The sequence below is a fragment of the Crocodylus siamensis genome, chromosome 14 (genome assembly GCF_052110815.1).
Source record: "Crocodylus siamensis isolate JL-2025a chromosome 14, ASM5211081v1, whole genome shotgun sequence".
Taxonomy (NCBI): Eukaryota; Metazoa; Chordata; order Crocodylia; family Crocodylidae; genus Crocodylus; species Crocodylus siamensis.
Window position 1 is genome coordinate 2623063 of NC_143408.1, and position 19017 is coordinate 2642079.

The 19017-nt window shown below is 44.7% G+C and overlaps 1 protein-coding gene across 2 annotated transcripts in view; it reads left to right on the forward strand.

The window, feature by feature from the left end:
• The first annotated feature begins 209 nt into the window (after positions 1-209).
• SBNO2 (strawberry notch homolog 2) overlaps positions 210-19017 on the forward strand; it is an 84768-nt gene continuing 65960 nt past the window's right edge. The window contains exons 1-2 of one of the 2 annotated variants that reach the window (XM_090026814.1): positions 4478-5382; positions 9311-9458. The gene's annotated coding sequence lies outside the window, so the exon portion shown is untranslated. Of the gene's footprint in view, positions 315-4477; positions 5383-9310; positions 9459-19017 lie in introns of those variants that run through there. The other variant, XM_090026813.1, reaches the window with a different exon arrangement.

A 19017-nucleotide genomic window follows, 5' to 3' on the forward strand; every position in this document is an offset into this window, starting at 1 on the left:
GCCTAGGCCTCCCCATGGCCTCTACCCCCCACCCTAACCTCAGTGCAATCTGCCCCCCTTACCCAATTACCGCAGTGCAATCTGTGCCCTCTTACCCCATTCTCCCCAGCCCCAGTGTATTCTTCCCCACTCTCCCCAACCCCGGCGCAATGTCCCCCAGCCCCCCCCGTGTTCCTCCCCTCCCCCCAGTTCCGGCATCCGGGGCCGGTCGCCGGAAGTTCGTGTACCACAACCAAGATGGCGGCGCTGAACCCGGAAGTGAGGCGGAGCGGCCGCCAGGAGGGCTGTTGAGTGCGGGGCCCCCCGGGAGCCAGGTAAGGGCCGCCCCGCGCGCTCCGCCGCCGCCTCCCCTCCACTCCCCGGCGCTCCCGCCCCGGCGGGGCACCTACCCGCGGCCCGGAGCCTGCAGGCGCCCGATACCCCCCTCCCCCCACTCTGGGGCAGGGTCTCTGGGCAGCCGCGGGGGTCAGTCGTGGGGGGGGTGACCTTTCACCTTTCACCGCGGCCGGGGGCGCTCGGGAGTGTCCGGGGAGCCCCGTGGAGCCGGTCGCGCTCCCTATCGTGGCTGGGCCGGGGCAGGCCCCTCGCACGTGTCAGTGTGTCCCCCCCCGAGGTCCCCCTCCCCCCGTCCCCGTCCCCCCCCGAGTTGAGGTGATTCCTTCTGCAGGTATTTTCTGAGTCACCGCCAGTGCCATCGCGGCTTGAGTCACTTCCTGAGGCGGGGGCCAGCCCTGCCCGCCCGCCCGCAGCCCCCCATGCCCTCGCCCGGACTTCATTTCCTTCCCCCCCTCCCCGCGCCCGGACCTGTGTCCGGAGAGCGGAGCCCCGCCGGCGACGGGTTGGGGCATGCGGCGAGGGGTCCTGCCCGCTGACGCCGCCTTCTCCAAGCCCTAAACGCAGCCCCTTGAATCCTGGTCTGAGCTCCGGGGGGGCAGGGGAGCATGTCCAGATGACCCCGGGGCTTTGCTCGTACAGCCGAGCAGTGCTAGTTGTGGGGCGGGGGCGGCTCTCTGGCTGCTTCAGCCCCAGGTTAAATAAGAAGAGTTTCCTTTTTAAAAAGTCAGTCTTCGTTTGTGGCGGGGGAAGGGAGGACCTACGCTTTGCGGCTTTTTTTTGCTTAGAAGTTAGGGCTGGAAAAGACCTATTGGGTTATCACTGAATTGCGATGGACAGCGGACCGCGCAGGCTTGATCTTGAGAGGGTGTTCTTCGGGGGGCTTTTTTCAATTAACCGTTTAAATGGCTTGCGTGGTGTGGCATCCGCCAAATCCTTTGGGAGACTGTTCCTCATACTGATATGTCTGGTTGTTTAATTCACCCTGGTTTATTTTTTGATACTATTGAAGCGGAAGAAGGAAATGCCTCATGGATGTAGAGTAGCTGTAATGTATATTAGTAATGAATGTACTTCTCCCCCCCCCCCCCCAAAAAAAAAAAAAAATATTATGCAGCTAGACTTGCTGGCTCTTTTCTTTACAAGCAGACTCCTAAACCAGCACGAGGTTATCTGGGGAATACAGGTGCTGTTTGGTGCAAGTCAGGAACAGATCCCGAGACTCTTTCTGATGTGCAATGAAGTAATGGCATTGCTCTACGCATGTCACTTGTTTTAGCCTGAAGAAAGTTATTTTAAAAACTCGGTAAAGGTTATTTTGCATTTGAGCAGCTTTTTCCAGTATTTTCTCCTAATCTGAAGCAAAGACTTAAGCTTTTTTTGGTTGCATTAATCCCCGAAAGGAAACTGTGTACTAAGGAAATGGCCTGCAGTTGCAGACACCAGTCAGCCTCTGGCTTTTCTGCAGGCTTGATTTAAAAGCACCTGAATGGAGTGCCATAAAATATAGGTAGAAATCCACCCTGGGCAGAGACCTTGAATGCCAAGTTCCTACCCACAGTGGTGCTGATTTTAATGGCCCAATTAAGAGCCTCTGAATAATTGAGCTTATGTTAACAGATTCTTAATTCTGGGGCTGTTAGTGGTCACCTATATACTTGGTTTTAACATAATTAAATACTAATGCAGTGTTTAAAGCAGGGTTACACTTGGAAAAGTGATTGTAAAAGTGGTATCAAGATGATCTACTGTTATTGTGACTTCATAGCAAATGGGGTTGGTTCAACAGTTAAAATGACCCTGCCCTATTTTATTTTTATTTTTTTGGCTCTTGTATTGTTACCAATTTTAAGGCCTCCAGGCGAAGACTTACCTGTTTACTGCATCCCTGCTGGCCTGTTGTCTCCTGCATGGTTTTGCAGGCTTTAAGTGAGGCAGAATTTAGGTCTGAAGTTGGCACTTTGTTAACGATTCCGTGGGAGATGAAAAGGTAGATTTCTTCTCTGCTTCCTATAGCTGTGTTAGTTTTGCAGGGTGGATTTATTTAATGGAAGAGTGGATAGTAATGTTGGCACTATGCGCAGCGTGCAGCGTTTACCCCATTTAAAAAAAACAGGTTTTCCAGTAGGGTACAAGTCTGACAATTGGTGCTTTTGGGTTTTCATCTGATCTCTGCTACTTGTTCTTCAGATGCTCAGAGGCAATTCTCTTAGCTTCTGTGCCTGAATTTTGCTGTTGAACTCTCAGTACTTGCTACCTATTCAGGCAGACCAAATCCCAGCAAAAGCTGCATTGCTGAAATTGTGCTCTCCTCCTGTATTTACTTACCACTGAGAGGAAAATGCTGTTACCTGGTCTAATGTCTGTGCCAGAGAAGCAGTCTAAAATCCTCTGGAGTCTTGACATTGGCTTTATTGTGGAGTGCCCATGCCCTCATTTGCCTCAGCATTAGGCATGGCTATTTGAAGGGTACAGGGTTGGGGGGCTAGAATCACATTAAAAAGAATTAATCGAGTGTAAAAAGTGAGTACTGTGCCTGGATTTGTCCTTTACCTCATGTTTCTACACAGTAACATTTGAGGTGAATGGCTAAAGGTTAGAGAGGAAGAAATATTTTCCTTGGTTTATTTACATTGACGGTACTTTGCCTCGTCAGTATTTGGGGCTTTTGGGGAAGGATTTGTGTGTGTGAGAGTTTTTATTTATTTATTTATTGGACTAACTGCATGGCTGGGATGGTCAGACAAGCTCTTGAATGCAAGGTGTTCTTTGGGGCTTTCATGCAGCAGAGGGAGGAAGGAAAAACTTTGTTGTAAACTCACAAAAGCTGGCAAGACAGCCCCAGTGGCATGGTACCTGAAAGTCCTCTTAGCTGTTTGCTCATGTCTCTTTCAGACTGCTTTGGAAGGGCTTGCTGTGCTGCCATGGCTGGGATTTTTTTTTCTTTTACCTCTTGACTTGCCCTTCATTCCCCCAGGTGTCCTTAAGGTCCTGTCAGATCTCTTGATTCTTCCTCTCTTCCACCTTTTCTCTCATGTTGGGCCTGTCAGCTCTGAAGTATAAGACTGTGATTCTAAGACTCCCTTTGAAATGAGCCAGCATCACCCCTGTGATTGTCCACACGAGTTGCTGCTGTATTCTGGACACTGCTTTTTGCACACACTAAGCATGTCACTCAGTGGAGCTGCCTGCCAGTTCCTGCTGATTTGGAAGAGGTGACTCTCAGGCCCAGTGCCTAGCATGATGCCACCACCATGATAATGTTGGCACCAGACAGGATGCTTGCTCTAAAACACTGGAGCTACTTTCAGTTTGCTTCAGTGATACATTTCTTTAAGCAAATCTATAGGGGACAGAAAACATTTAAAAAAAATGATGTAAGATGGTGCCCACGCACCATGCGGGGATCATGTAAACCAAACTTTAATCTGGTGTGTCCTTTTCTAATATCCAAGTTAGACCCCTGCAGTCATGGGCTTATAATGGAAATGCTGACACAACTTCATAGCTTTCAGAACAGTGACACAGTAATAAAGAGCTAACTGTGTAGCTGCTGAATACTGAGCTGTGATTTTCATTTATTTTTTAATCACTGGAGTCAGAATCTCTCAGGAAAGCCTTGGAGTCTTAATTAAGAGTGGTTTTATATTCTCCTTGAAGCATTTTTCAAATGTAAAAGTCTCCCTTCCTTTTGGTAACTCGATGCAGAACTGTAAACACGTGACTGAAAAAGACTGACATGGCAAAATATGTGTTGAGCCAGCCTGCTGGTTCAAAGTGATGTGTTTATGGCTAGCAAAGAGTCAAGCTTGGATGTCCTCGAACAGCTTTTTCCACTGTGAGCAAAGATGTGGTTAAAACAGTGTGTTCATCTGCTCTCTGGGAGGGCTGCGCATGGGATCAGGAATTTCAGGACTACTGAGAAGCCTTTTGCTCCTTCTAAGCCCACCCTCTTCTTCCTAACTCATGGTTGGATCCTGAAGGTGGGGAAAGGGGCTTGTGGCTAGAGCAGCGCATAGCATCTGGAGACCTGAATGGTTCTTCTGCCTCTGCCATTGGCCTGCTATGTGACCACAGTCAAGTCACTTCTCTTTTTCTGGTCTGTTCCCTCATGAAATGGACCAGAGTGATGGAAGGTGGTGCCTACCTCACTGTTGTGGTTTGAGGCTTGACTTATTAATGCTTGCCTTGCACTTGGAGCTCTTTTGATGGAAGCAGTCATGTTACAGGACTGCCCAGGGGCCCCAGTAGAAGTGAGCTGTCATCCTGCTGGGGGCTGAGCAGTTGTATCAGTGCTAGCTATTATTTCATTACCTTATTTTCCTTTCCAGGACTAAGGTCATGGTTAGCAGAGGGAGCTGCAGCTCCCTGGAGGTGATGGGGGCAGTATTTCTTCTTTCAGTTTTACTTGATTCGATGCCTCTTTTTGGCCAGCGCGACTCTGACTCAGATGTGCAGCTGAACACGCTTGGCTTTTATGAAACCTGTTTAACACACCAGTTACCTGAATCGTCAGGTTGCTTGAGCTTGTCTTTGTGCCTTCTCACGCAACCTTTCTGTCTTTGACCTTTCAGAGTGCAGCTGTCTGTGCTGCTCTGTAGATTTCCATGAAAATGTGCTGTATTCTTGGTATTGGAGGAGAGTGGTATTTTTCTGATTGCTGTACTTTGAAATGGATGAATTTGTCTTTTTTCCCCAGGTAAAAATGTGCTGATTTGAATTCTGCCTCTTCTGTCCCCGTATGTTGCTTCACCTGCAATATTCCACCCTGAGACTGTGCTTCAGGCCTAGTTTGTCATGTTTCCTTACTGAAAAAGCAGTGTTTTATTTTTGAGACCAGACCATTGAAGTCAAAGCAGCCTACCAGCGGAGGGAGGGGCTCTGCCTGACAGCGACTTCATTGTGGGAAAGAAATACGAAACTCAGAGCTGTGAATTGGTGCTCTGACAGTTGTGCTGATGGAGAGCTGGAGTCCAGGGGAGCATGAAAGATAATGTCTCAGTGTTATTCTGGGAGCTGAATGAATGAAAAATGAGGTCAGAATTGCAGGTAACTTGCCAGCTGTAAAGTTTTATCATGCTGTCTTGAAACAAAAGTAGCTATGGGAGATTTAATGGAAAATATGTCAAGCGTGTAGGTTAATGAACATTCCTCTGTGATGTGTTGTCACTGACACTGCCATGCCTTTTATCTGCATTATCTTTTTAGAGATTCAGTTTGTTTAAGCTTATAGAGCTGAAGTGGAAGGGTTCTTGCCTTTCATTGGAAATGCAGGAAATATTTTTTTTTTTTTTGGGAATGATATAAGAACAAGACTCAATGCAGGTTTTTCAGATACTCTAGAAAGACTAGGATAAATACTGGTATCTTTTACCTGGGGATCTCGCCATTACGAATATTGCTGAGGGGTCACAGGAGCATTCGTGACATACAGTCCATATTATGGTGGGGAACAGAGGGACTCAGGCCTTGCCTGCTTTGGGAAGCTGGACTGCTTTAGCTAGTGCTAGTTCAGCTACAGTGGTGCAGCTGCTCCCAGCAAGGGTGCGATGATGCAGATTTAGCCCTTCGCATACAGGATGGAGCACCAGTGTAGTGGGATAAGGCAGTTTTTTTTTTTATACTGCTGTGACCACATCCACATTAGCCACTTATGGTGTGAATGTCCCAGTTAAAAAAAAACAAACAACAAAAAACTCCTTCCTGCTCTGATTATATGTGTGTGACTTGCACATGTACACAGGAGTTAGTGACAAATCAAGACAAAAGAATTTAGGAGCTCTGGCTTCTCACACCCTGTTCTAACCACTAGATTTAAAATGGATTTTTGCTAACTTTGCAAAGGTTTCTCATTGATACCCCTTCTCTGGGACATTTCACCAGCGACGGAAGAAGTAAACATAGCTGGAGTCTATTGTGCTGGTTGGTTTCATAGTTGGTAGGGTCAGAAGGGACCTGAGCAGATCATCAAGTCCGACCCCTGCCATGGCAGGAAAGAGTGCTGGGGTCAAACGACCCCGACAAGGTGTCTATCTAGCCTCCTTTTGAAGATGCCCAGGGTAGGAGCGAGCACCACTTCCTTTGGAAGTAAGTGGTCTTACTGCCTGCTTTTGAGGACTCTTCAAATAATTGCTCCATGGCTTTGTACTGACTGGTCTTTGGGGAATGGGGGGTGTTTACTGAACTATATGGTCCCTTATTTCACCATTTAAAAAAAAAAAATTAAATAGAAGGAAAGCAGTTAATCCTGGGTCAGAGAATGTGCGAAGGAGGGCATTTAGATATCCCAGGGCAACTGTAATTTGTCTGATTTGCCCAGGGTGGACAAAGACATTTTTATGGCATGTGCAGTAATAGATAGTGCCAGCCATGTGGAAAGGAGCTTGTGAGAACCATATGCTTGGATTTCCTGACTCTTGTGCATGTAAATTCCCACCCACGGGGCTGCATTCACGCTGCTTTTTGTATTGAAGTAGAACAACAGGGCGTGATTTCTTCATTGTCCTCCAGCAGGTTCAGCTTTGCTGTGACTTAGTCAAACAGAGCTCATTGTTTGTACTTCTTTCTCCTCCTTTTCTCTGTAATTTAAGCAACCTGTTCTGGGCATGTTTTTTCCCCCGACTTTGAGCCTTTTTCTGGCACTTGTAATTAAGGCTCTTATGCTGCTAATTTAAACCCACCTGACTTTATCTTTGGCCATGGCTGACTTGCAGGATATGCTCATATAAAGAAGACGTTTCCTGCCCAACAACCAGCCTTTGATTGTGCCTTATGGTCTGAGCCTCAAATAGGTGGGGTGGGTGCTGCTTCAAAGCTCTTCCTCTTCATGCCTTAGACACCTATGTCTTGAAAGGACAAGTTTGATCTTTTTCCCTCACCACCTGAGACTACTTCTGTAGATCTGGCAGGAAACTTGGAAGTGATCTCAACTTTTTCTCCCCTCTGTTTACAGAGTATATGGTTCCAGCAGTTAATCTGCCAAAGAGATTGTTTGCAGTCCTGCTGCAACTCTGTAAAAACTTGCATAGCGAAGGAAAGAATGAGGAGGATTCTCCCCAATTTTTTTCTCTGTCCTGGGCACAGTGAATGCAAAAGTATAATCTGGATGCTCATACATAAATGTATTTTGCATGCATTGTAATTTGCCCGTGAGTTTTTCAGAGATCAAGATAGTTTAAACAACTCAGTACAGAATGCCCTAAAGTGACTCCATTTTAGTCACAGATACTTAATATCTTTCCCATTGAGACTTCTGTTGCCTGTCATAACTCGACTAGCCTGTACTCCCTGCTGGTTTGGGGTTTAACTTCTCTTTCTTTTTTTTTCCCCCTCTGGTAATCTCTCTCTTAATGTTAATTTCAGACTGGCTGAGTTGATTACAGATGTTCCCTGCTTTGCTTTGCTTAGGTTCAAAAACTGATTCTTTGCTTCTAATATTTAAGCACCGTATTGGCAGGAGAGCAGGTTTTAGATTCAAAACGCTTGACCTTCAGATAAAAATCCAGCAGTCTCTTTCTTAGGAATGGCAAAAAGCTGCTATAACTGACCCTATAGTTACTTTGCTCTGCTTCTGCATAATCGGATCCCCTTTTAGCAGAGATTGCATAAATCAGCTGGGAAGCCCTATTCTAAGGGTAGCTGCTTCAGGTACACCAAGGAAGGCTATAAACCAGTGGTGCTCAACCCATGGGCCAGGTGAGGGTCGTGGGGCCAGTCCGCAGGCTGGATTGGGCCCCCGTGCACCAGGATCGGATCCTGGGGCCCCATGCCACCTCTGCCCAGACCCACGTGCCAGGATCAGGCCTGGTGCCATCCTGCACATTTGAGCTAATGCTCAGGTCCACAGCCCCACATGGCTCCCCATGGGCCAGATGCCAGGCCCCCAGGGATTGAGCAGCCCTGGTGTAAACAGGGCAGCATCATACTGAGTTCAGACCTGCAAGAAATCTAACAAAAAGGAACTTGCAAATGCTGGAGAGAATCAGAAAAAAATGGTACTTTCCATTCAGTTTTTGACTTGCTTCCAAAGCGGGTGAGCACTTACCCATATTGAACCCATTCAACTTTTGTACTCCAACAATACCCTTTCTCTGACGTACTTAGTGGCTTTCCAAGAATAGCGAAGCCTTGCAGAACCCCCTATGGGTTATAAGATGTGTTTTACCCCTGGGTAAACTGAGGAACAGAGAAGGTGCTGGCTTCCCCATGCTCAGAAAGCAAGTCATCCACAGAGCAGATGAATTGCAGTTCAGGTTCTCAGCTGCCTCCTTTCCTCACTCAGATTGCTGCTGATGCACGTTCTGTTCAAAACAAGGCCCAGTGAAAATGCTGAAGGGGAACTTGATGCTGACTTGGCCCCTGAGATGTAGAAATCTTTGTCAGTTTTCAAAGTTCCTTAGTCTTCAGTTCCTATTTCTGAGTGATTATATTTTTCTTCTTTAAGTTCATTTAAATGTGGCCCTTGTGGTTTATCCAACACTTATGATGGCCTCTCAAGTTGCATGCTCCGGAGACTGCTGCTGTTGGGTTTTGCAAGAAGTTCACAAGAGTGGTGGGTATAGCAATCCCCTGGATTTCATTTGTGTCCAGTTGTCTTGTGTGGAGGTGGCAAATGGGAGAAGAATACTTGCCATGTGGTATCTGTAGGCAGAAGAAGGAGTTAGCTCAAGTTCCAGAAGGCTTCTTCATCATCGGGCCCATGGAAATTCCACAACAGCAAATTTGGCCTGGACGTTGTGTGTCTGTGACTTACTTGCTAACTTCCTGTTATCACAGTAATTCTCAACTGATATGGACTTGGGTCAACCTCGGTAACTTTTGTGAATGGAGTGGTACTCAGTTTCAAAAAACTATTTATATATATTCCAGTGCTTATCTCCTTGCAGAGGAGCTGGACAGTGAGGGTAGGGAGATGGCAAGACTGAGCCTGTGCTTATCTGCTTAATTTATCTGCTTGTATCCTTGCATGTCTCTGCAGGGGCACCCTTCAAAGGATCTGGCGGCACCCCAGGGTTTCCTGGCACCCTGCTTAAGAATTATTGTATTAATGGAAGTAATTTTAAAATGACCTTATTGAGCCTGATTATAACCAAGTAGTTTACTGAGCATCCAAAACAGCGGTCAAGGTAAGTGCAGGCCAGACTGTCCTATAGGTTGTGGCCACCCTCCAGAAAAAGCTGAAGCCATTTTTGAGTCACCTCCAAGTGTCGTGTTCCGTAGCATCAAATGAAAGCTGCCCCATTCAGAGCCCAGCACAGAGAGGGAAGGTCTGTCATAATGAACTGTTTAAGTGAAAGTCTATTGATATTGAAACTATTCATATATCTCAATCAGAATGACTCCTGATATAATTAGATTACTTATAAAGCTTTATCGTGCTGCTTAGGAAAACAGTTTCATTATTAAGCATAGACTGCCCAGCCATTAAAGAGCAAGTCTTATGGTTTTTTCATGAGTGTGTGTAATCCATCACTTGAGTGCCTTCGCTCTAAATCATGTTGAAAGATTGCTTCATTATTTCCTCGTGGTCCTTACAGAGGGAAATTACTGTTCTAGGGATTATATATATTTGCTCTATGCCATCAGAGTCCCTCTTTAGCACCTGTTGGCAACAGTCCTCCTTACCTTCTAGCTTGCAGCTCTTGGTTGTGTCCAGGCCTGGGTCCACAGGAGGCACCTCTTCCTAGCTAGTGTCTAGTTTATGCCCTGAAACATGAGAGTTTGTATTCCTTAAATACATGTCCTGTTTACTGGGACGGTGCTTATTATATGTGTTTAATCCTTCTTGATCCTAATAAACCCTTCTGCTAAATGTTATTTTGTAGCAGTGAGCACCACAAGTTATATTTGCAGGTTAAAAAAACCAAGTTAATCGAGTATTTATCTTTTTTTTGGGATGGGGTGACCAGAAATGAATGGATTGTTTGAGGCCAGGATTATATCTGTGACTTCTTTTAATAACCTGTTTTCAAAATCTTTTCTTGCATTCCTTTGTGCATCCCAACAACATGTAACCCCCCACCTTTCAGCAGCAATGCCCAGGACTGTCTGTCTAATGTGGTTAGAGTTGAACACTTCTTTAGGCTGGGTTTACCCATCTCTAAAATTAGCTTGCTTACTTCACAGTTGTGTTCTGAGGCATAATCAGGTTGGAAAATGTTTGAGATCTCTCAGTGCGTGCCGACACTTTCTTCAGTATTATGACAATAAGTTCCTTTCTTTTATGGCTTATGAAAAAAAGTATTGCCTGAGAGCGGCAGGTTTCAGCATCCAGTTTCTGAAACTTTACAGGTGAAAGGTTGGTTTGATATGCACTTACAAGGTTTGCTGAATGGGCTGCGTAAGGGAGGAGTGGGAGAAAATTACACCTTAAACTGACACAGCTATGCCAGTAAAAATCAAGAGTTATAACAGCAGAAAAAGTCTTTCTGTTGCTAGGTTATCGTGTTGGAGGAAGCTAGTCTAAGGTACACTGGTAACACCTAGCATTACTGGCAACTGCTTTTAAACACAAGCAAGCCCTAAAACTAGAATAGAATTTAGATCATTGCTTTTCTTTTGATAATTCTCTCTCTCTAGGGTGGCTGGTCTCTGAAGGATAGATGACTAGCAGCTGAGAGTAAATGTCAAGGCTGGGAACTGGCATATGTCAGCTGCATGTGCTCGCTGCTTCCTGATGATGTGCTCAAATAGTTTCATGGTTTCTAGGGTTGGAAGGGACCTGAATAGATCATCTAGTCCGACCCCCTGCCATGGCAGGAAAGAGTACTGGGGTCAAACGACCCCAGCAAGGTATTTGTTAGATCAGCAGTGTTCAAACTTTTAGCCCAGTGGGCCAGATGAGTGGCACAGGGCTGGTCTATGGGCTGGATCAGGCCTTGGCTTGCCCCCATGATGGGATTGGGCCCTACAGTGCCTCCACACTGGATCAGACCCCATACTCCCCTTTGCACCGAATCCAGCATGAAAGGGCCCTTCTCTCCAGCCCATGGGGCTCCCCATGGATCTGGAAATTTGGCAGCAGGGTAGCAGTGCCACACTCCTCATTACCCTGCAAGCCGGATGACATGGCGCCGTAGTCTGGATCTGGCCCATGGAGTTAGATGACTCCTGCTGTCAAAAGCATGTTTCTTTTCATGGAGCTGCATTTCAGATTTTCCAGCACTCTCTGAAAAAGGCAAGTAGGTCTCCAACTCTTGGACTCCAAGGGACTGTCACGGGCATAGTTCGTTCAAGCCTCTCAAATTCTGTTTTGGAAAAAAACAATCACAAGATGTGAGGAGGTTGGGTGTGTATCCTTTAAAAGGTTCTCCTGCTATGACTCTTCTTCGGAGCTTAGTTCTACTGACTGGTTCTTTGGAGGTGGCTTCTAACAATGTCTGACTTGGGGAAACCAGCTCATTTTAGTCTACTTTGTGAAAGTGTGATAACGCCCAATACTGAGGTCAGAAGTTTACATCTCTAACCAAATTGTCTTTGTTCATCACTGCCTTAGAGTTGCCTGATAGTCCCAAGCAGACCTGCCATCTACTAGGTTTTTTGGGTGGGCAAAAAGAAGAATCTGTTTTTTGCAGTGGGTGGTTCTTGTTATAAGTGATCTTGAGTTTGGAAGCTCTTTACTTGCCCCCTCAAATAGAGACAAGGATTTTTGTGGGTGATATATTTTTTTTATTGGACCAGCTGCCTAGCTGGGATAGACTTAGACCAGCTTTCAAAGGTAGTGCATCACTCCAGCACCCCCATATAGAAGTTTTTTTTACTGTTAGTTTAGGATATGTGCAGCAAAGGAGTGTGAGGAAAGGATTTTGAGTGTACATTTGCTATAGAATTTGGTTTAGGGGTTTGGGCTTCCACTGGGTCTGTCTTTAGTTACTTGAAGGCTAGAGAAGTAGCCCAGTGCATAGAGTGAGACACCTTGCAGGAGGTTTGTTCTCACTCTCTGGTTTGTTGGGATAAGCAAGATGCCAAAACAAGCTGGTGCTTGGGGGAGAAGTTTGTCTTCCCGTCTGCCTCTAGGATGGATATTGCTAGGCATTCGCACAGTATTGCTACGGATGGTTTTCAGATCTTGGAGTATAAATGTCAGCGAACCAGCACATGCATCTTATGAGACTAGTTTACAGCAAAAGCTATTAAAAATTTGCCATTGGTCCTGTTGAAAACCAGATGGACCTCCTGTGTCCTCTTGCATTTAGAATGAGAAATACTTTGTAGCCCTGAAGTTTTGGCAGAACAAAACTGAGAGTTGTTAGCACTTCCGGTTGTGCATTCTGCTGTCAGGGTCACTGGGACAGTCATGGTCAGAAAATAAGTGGCCTTCAATGAGAGAGGCTGATGGGTGCTGAGGCAGTAAATCTAAAAAGCATATGATGTGTCAGGGCAAAAAAAATGAGTCATCTTCACATCTAAACTTTTGGGGGGTTTTGATCTCCTGCCATCATAATACTTGAACTAGAGGCCCCCAAAAAACCACAACGTTGTGTTAGTCGAGCTTGCACTTAACTGCACACCTACAAAGACTACATTCTGCTTACTACCAAACAACTTTGAGGTAAACAGACTATTCCAACTTTTCTCTGAGCCTAAACAGCATATAAAATGAACTGTTTCAAACAGGCGATTTTACCACACCTTCATCTCTCCTATGAAATGTGCACTTTCATTTCTACCCAGGAGAACTTTTACAATCTTTTCTCCTATGCGTGACGAAGCATGCTTGTGCCTAAAAGCTTGCAATGTAAAGATTTTTTTTTTTTTTTTGCAAAAAACCTAGTTGGTCTAATAAGATATCACCTCTACCATGAGTTCTGATTCCTTTTGCCTCTGGACCAATATGGCTACAACCTGGATGCATGACACCTACAAAGAAGTTTTCCATCAAATCAAAATGACAGAAAATTGCACTTGCACCTGTGCCTTCATCCAAGCCAGCATGGCATGCACACGTGCAGACAAGTGTTCGCCATTGTCTCTCTCGTTCATTATGGTAGTGTTTCTTTAGCAACGTACATTATCGCTGATGTGTTTTGGGTAATTGGGTAGTGTCAGGGGGATGAATTTTGATTTCATTGTGGAAGCATTTATAGGGAAGTGCGGTGTAATGATTACAGCGCAGGCCAGGCAGTGCAGGACATCTGGAGTCTATTCTCAACCCTGTTGTTTTGATGAGCGTCTGAACAAATCCTCCCCATGTATCTGTTTCCCCATTTACGAAACGGGGCTGGCCATGCATCTCGAGTTCCTTTGAAAAAACGCACCGAATGCTGAGTGATGTTTACAGTCAGAACAGATTTCGGCACCCCTTGAGCTCTGAAGTTTTACAGATTTGAAGCTGTTTCTCTTCATTTTGCGAATTGACTTCTAAGCTATTTTGTAAGTTTTTTTTGTTATTTTTTAGGGTTGTTTTTTTTTTTCTGGGGACCAAAGTCCATTTTTCGAGAGATGCACTGTACTCGGTAGAGAACCCATCAAGTGAAATCTAATGTTGCCAAGAACCAAGATGCAAGATAATGTAGAACGGGCAGGGAGAGTTTCTGATATTGATTTTTTTTTAGCCTTCATAAGTTACTTTGGATGTATAAGTGAAGCTGTATATTTGCTACAGCTGTTACGGGAATCGCTGCTTCTGATTTCCTATCAAAAGCTGTTACCAACTTTCTTTTTTTTTTTAAATCACTACGGAAAAGAACAGACACTATTTTAAAGGCTCCAGAGTATATTGATATCTCTAAAACAGTCTGACTTTAACCCCAGGGCAGCACACCTCTACCATTGCTGGCCAGTAACTGCTCAGTTTTATTTAAAGGTGATCTCTAAAGCAAAACCTATTTATGCCATTTGCTACTCCCTCGTGGTTTATAAAGATGGCCCTGTAAGGCTTTATGTAAGGCATTTTTTTCCTGCTTTGGCCATACAAGCTTGTGGCTAATCTCTCTGGGTAGAGGGCTTGAGGGTTTGGGGGGCACCTCTGTGGAGATACTAGAGTAGGAGAAAATGTGAGGTTTGGCTCTTAGCTCCCCCGTGCTTCATTCAAGGGCTTTGCAGCTCAGGCTGCTTTATCCTCTGATAGTGTGACATATGTCACCCTGGTCATATCCCCAAATTTAAAGGAGAAAAGCCAAGAAATTATACGAGCGACCTGGAAGGGGGGAGAAGCAAGGGAAGAAATCACCTCAGGTGTTACAAAGCCACCCTTATGTGACATAAAGGTAAGTCAGGAGTGGGGGCAAAGCTTTCTTCTGCTTTGCGTTTCAGCTGTAAACCTTCATTCCTTTATTCTCTTTAGATGTGACTTGTACTTTTATGTGGTGCCACTGCTGGGCTGCCAAGTCATGTCAGGAGGAGAAGATAGGGTTAAAAAGGAACAAGACGACAACCCTAGAAACACCCCCCCCCAATAAAAATAAAATAAAAAAGTAAGCAGCTGATGATCATGTCAAGTTTGGTGTCTGGAGCTGTGGCTGCTTCCTTTTGGAGCTGAAGTGGTTCTCAGATGCTTCAAACTGTTATCTCGGGCTCCCACTTTCTGGATGTGGATTTGCACAGCCTGTTCTTTGTCCGTCTTGCAAATTCCATTGCAGTGAAAACATGCGTGTGGCGTATTTTGAGGAGGGTGAAGCCTTTCAATACGTCCTAGAGCTGCGAGGGAGCTTGGCTAATAAATCAGGGGGACTGAGGTCTATGTAATGACATGCATTAGCATGCTGGGTATTAGCTAAACATTTTTAGCTGTTTGCACTCCTGGACTTACTGACTGTGAAACCCGAGTGCAGATTTTACAGCGCAATAAAAAGAAACATTTCTGCACGTGGAATAAGAAGGCTGGTGTACAGCTCTGTCTGAAAGCAGGCAAGTGCAGAGCTCTCCAAGTGATGCTGAGCCCCAGCAAAAAGGTGTTACTTTTGTTGGCTGTGATGATTGGAGTTAACTAAGTGAGGTTTGATCACCGTTTCAGATAACTTGAGGTTATTGTGCCACTCTGCAAACACTGTGCTTTTAAGGCCAGGTTCCATGAGCCTCTTCCAAGGAGATGATCTGTTTTTGTTTTTTTTAAAGTATGTTGATCACTTTGAAGTTGTTTTTGGGTTTTTTTTAATGATTTTTCTTAGAGAAAATGGGAAATAACTAATGTTTGTCATTTGTTAGGCAGGTTTGATGGACAAAGCTGGACCCGACTGTCAGGTTGAGGGAGTTCTGATTTCTGGAATTGGTTTAAGGGGCCGCCCCGAAAAGTTCTTTTGGAATTAGCTGCCGTGTGCTAGGAGCATAATGGATCAGTCTTACTCAACAGAAATTGCAATGTGCTGCACAGCCACACCCTGCCGAGTCTGCTGCTTCTGCCCATCCTGTGTCCCCAACAGCTTCTTTAACCATGCAAGAAAAGGCTTTTTAAAGCACCATGGAACAAGCCTCCGGCAAAGGATTTTATTTCCGGGTGGAGACCCCAGTCATGCTGAGGGCCTTTAATCACACACTCTCAATTTTTACAGGAATATAGGTTGTGTACCTATGTTGGTCTAAGGACATAGGCAGACAAAATTATTTGGGTAAATCCTGGTATCTTTTATTAGACCAACTCAAGTAGTTGGAAAAATTCTTCTTTGCAAGCTTTTGGGCATAAATACACTTTGTCAGGCTGAGGGAGCATCTCCATTTGGTGTGTGCTCTTCCTGGATGGAATGAATAGTAAAGAAGACTCAATTTTTGGCATTTAAAAAACTGATATTTCTGTCCCTCTAATGTTTAATATGGTCTTGTTTTCAAAAGGTTTATAGATCTCTTGCAAGCTAGCACTGCAGTGACAACCATCCTGAAATCCCTTTGAACAGGGTAGAGCTCATGCTGCCATGAAAGAGCAGGGGAAGAGTCTCTGACCAGGTTTGGGTGCTCAAGTCCTGGGGCAGAACTTACCTCTCACCGAAGTTCTGCTTACCTTTTTTATTGTGTGCGTTTGTGCACAGATATCTTATTTAAATAGTCTTAAAGACCCAATCTTACAATCAATGAGATGGTTTGCTTAAGTAGCAACTTCAGGATCCAACACTAGAATGCTGTCTCCTGAATTTACCTCTCTAGTGAACCCTCTCATTGATTGCAGGATAGGGTCTTCAGTGCATTTAAATTAAACATGCACTGTCTGAAAGAACTCCTTGCAGGGTTTGATCAGGTTGCAGCAAAAATGTAATGTTGTCCTCAGCAGGATGCTTCACTGTTTTTTAATATTTGCATTCTCTAGTGCCTCCAGCCTCCAACCTGGTTTTGTGTTCCCTTTGTGCTGGAAGTGAGGACACGCTCTGCTTCAAAGAGCTTGCAATCTAAGCAGTGCTATAAAAACATACCTTAATTAAATTTTTTCCCCCTTTCCAGCCAATCAAATCTCAGCTGTTTCACCAAGCGTTATAAATTTCTCTGACATCTTGGCCCAAAAGTATATGTTAAAACAACATTAGCTGTTTCTCCAGAAAACAGATTGCATATTTAGCAATGGAATTTCTATGTGGAAATTGAAGATTCAGCAGGTTTGTTTCGGGAGATGAAATGCAACCTGATAAATGAGCTGTTACAATTCCGAATCCCACAAGTTTGCCTGGGTGGTGATATTCAGAGCGAGACTTTTCACAAAACACAAACTCAAAGTAATTTCATGTTGTTCAGCTCCCTTTGCTAATCTTTGCAGGCTTACAGTCATATTTTTCCTATCATTTTGAAGTCTTTTTTTTTTCCCTCTGCCATTGTGCAAAACACCCACACAAACACAGTAAATGAAGTGGGCATGGCGTATTTCCTGAGACTTTCAAATGGACAGATTTGCAATGGTAAAGGTGGGGGGAGGCAGCCCTCCTCTTGTAGTTCAGCCCTGTTGTCCTTTATCTGTAAGGTCCAGTGGGGCTACGATTAATGTTTAAGACGGATGAGTGTTCATAGATTCATAGACTTTAGGACTGGAAGGGACCTCGCAAGATCATCAGGTCCAGCCCCCTGCCCACAGGGCAGGAAGTCATTTTTAAAACCATATTGTGTGACTTCTAATGCTTGCGGAAGGTAGTCGAATTGATGTCTCTCAGTATTGATGCTCTCTGAGCTGTTTTCCCACAAACCGGTTGCTGACACTGCCAGCTGCCCACCCATATACTTTTTTGGAGAAACCTGTGGGATAGTGCACTTTCTGTAACCTTTGGTCTCTGGGTGCAAGGAGGCAGACTGTTCTGGCTAATTGTGGTGGGTGGTCATAGTGAGATGGGGCAAAGTGGAAGACACCTGTTTTATTTCATAATGAGCACAGCAGTTTCTTATCGCAACCAATCTTGGCTGGATTTAGACTAATGGCCTGGAAATATGTGTGTGTGTCCCTCCTCTTCCCCTTAGTCATCCAGCACTCTGATCTAGGCTTTTAACAAACGTGTTGGAGAAAAGGCATCGAACCCAGTTGGGGTATAGATTTTAGTCCTGAAATTGTAATGGTCCCCAGAGTCATTTGTGTCCACAGTAGATGTGTGATTGACTTGTAACTTTGAACTAAGGTTAAGCAAGTGTCAGCCCCTTCACCCCTGGGCTCCGGAGAACCAGTTTTCTCTCTGTGATGACTTTGTAGCCGTTGACTAATTAGCCCTGCTTCAAGAGCTGTCCTGACAGGGTGTACATACGCAAACGAAGGAGAAAAATACGGTCATTTTTATTTTCATTTTCCATTACAAACACTGGAATGATTTTGTCAGCTGAGAGGTCATGATTTTTTTTAAGAGGCTCTGAGTCAGAAATGGATTCGTTTAAAAAAAATAAAATCTTACATTAGAAACGGCATCTTTTAAAATGATCGAACCCCAACATTTGAAAGATAATGATATCTATATCTGTATCTCATTTACTCCCTGTGCTGTTTTAGTTTATCTACTGTACCAGCTTGAACAGTGAAGATGCACTGCTTAGTTTCACTTCGGTTCTCTGTGCTAACCCACTGGAGGGATCGGGGTCATGTTTTGGGGGTGGGGAAAGAAAGAGGGGAGGTTAGATTGGATTTGAAAAGAAATCATAGAAACATTCTTGTCCCTAAGGTGTGTGTTTAGAGTTTTTTTTGTTTGTTTTACTATTAATATATAAATGTTTGCTTTAACTATAACAGTAGCTATAACTATAACCATCCCTCTGAGCTTTAAAGAGCATTACGGAGAGTCTAGCAAAGAATAAGTGCAGTTGATAGTGTCCTTTCCGCTCATTTACAAGTGCTGAAAGCCATTTAGATTCTGCCTAGCTGTTTGGGATTAATTCTTATAATTGAGCTGGAGGTCAAAGCATAGGCACATTTGTAGCTCTGAGTCGGTGACAGCAAGAGACAGTGCATCTTTAGTATTTCAGTGCATTTAAGAAGAAATGGAGTCTTGGGGGTTCAATATTTTCTGTCCCAAACATTGATCAGGACAAACTTAAGAGGAAGGAAACTTCAAGTATATACTTCTGGCTTTAGCTCTGGGTGCCCAGAGGAAAGGGACCTGTGGGCTCTTGAAGCTGCTTTGCTGAACTGTTTCTCACCAACTGAGTAGTTGGAAAGGAAATCTCCGCTTGTTATTTCTGAAGTTAGCTAATGTGTGACAGTAAAACAACTGCTTTTAGCATCCAGTGAGTCGATTTATTTATGAAAGAGGAGCTGAATTGGGTTGAGGTACTGGAAGTGCGGGTAACAGGTTAAAG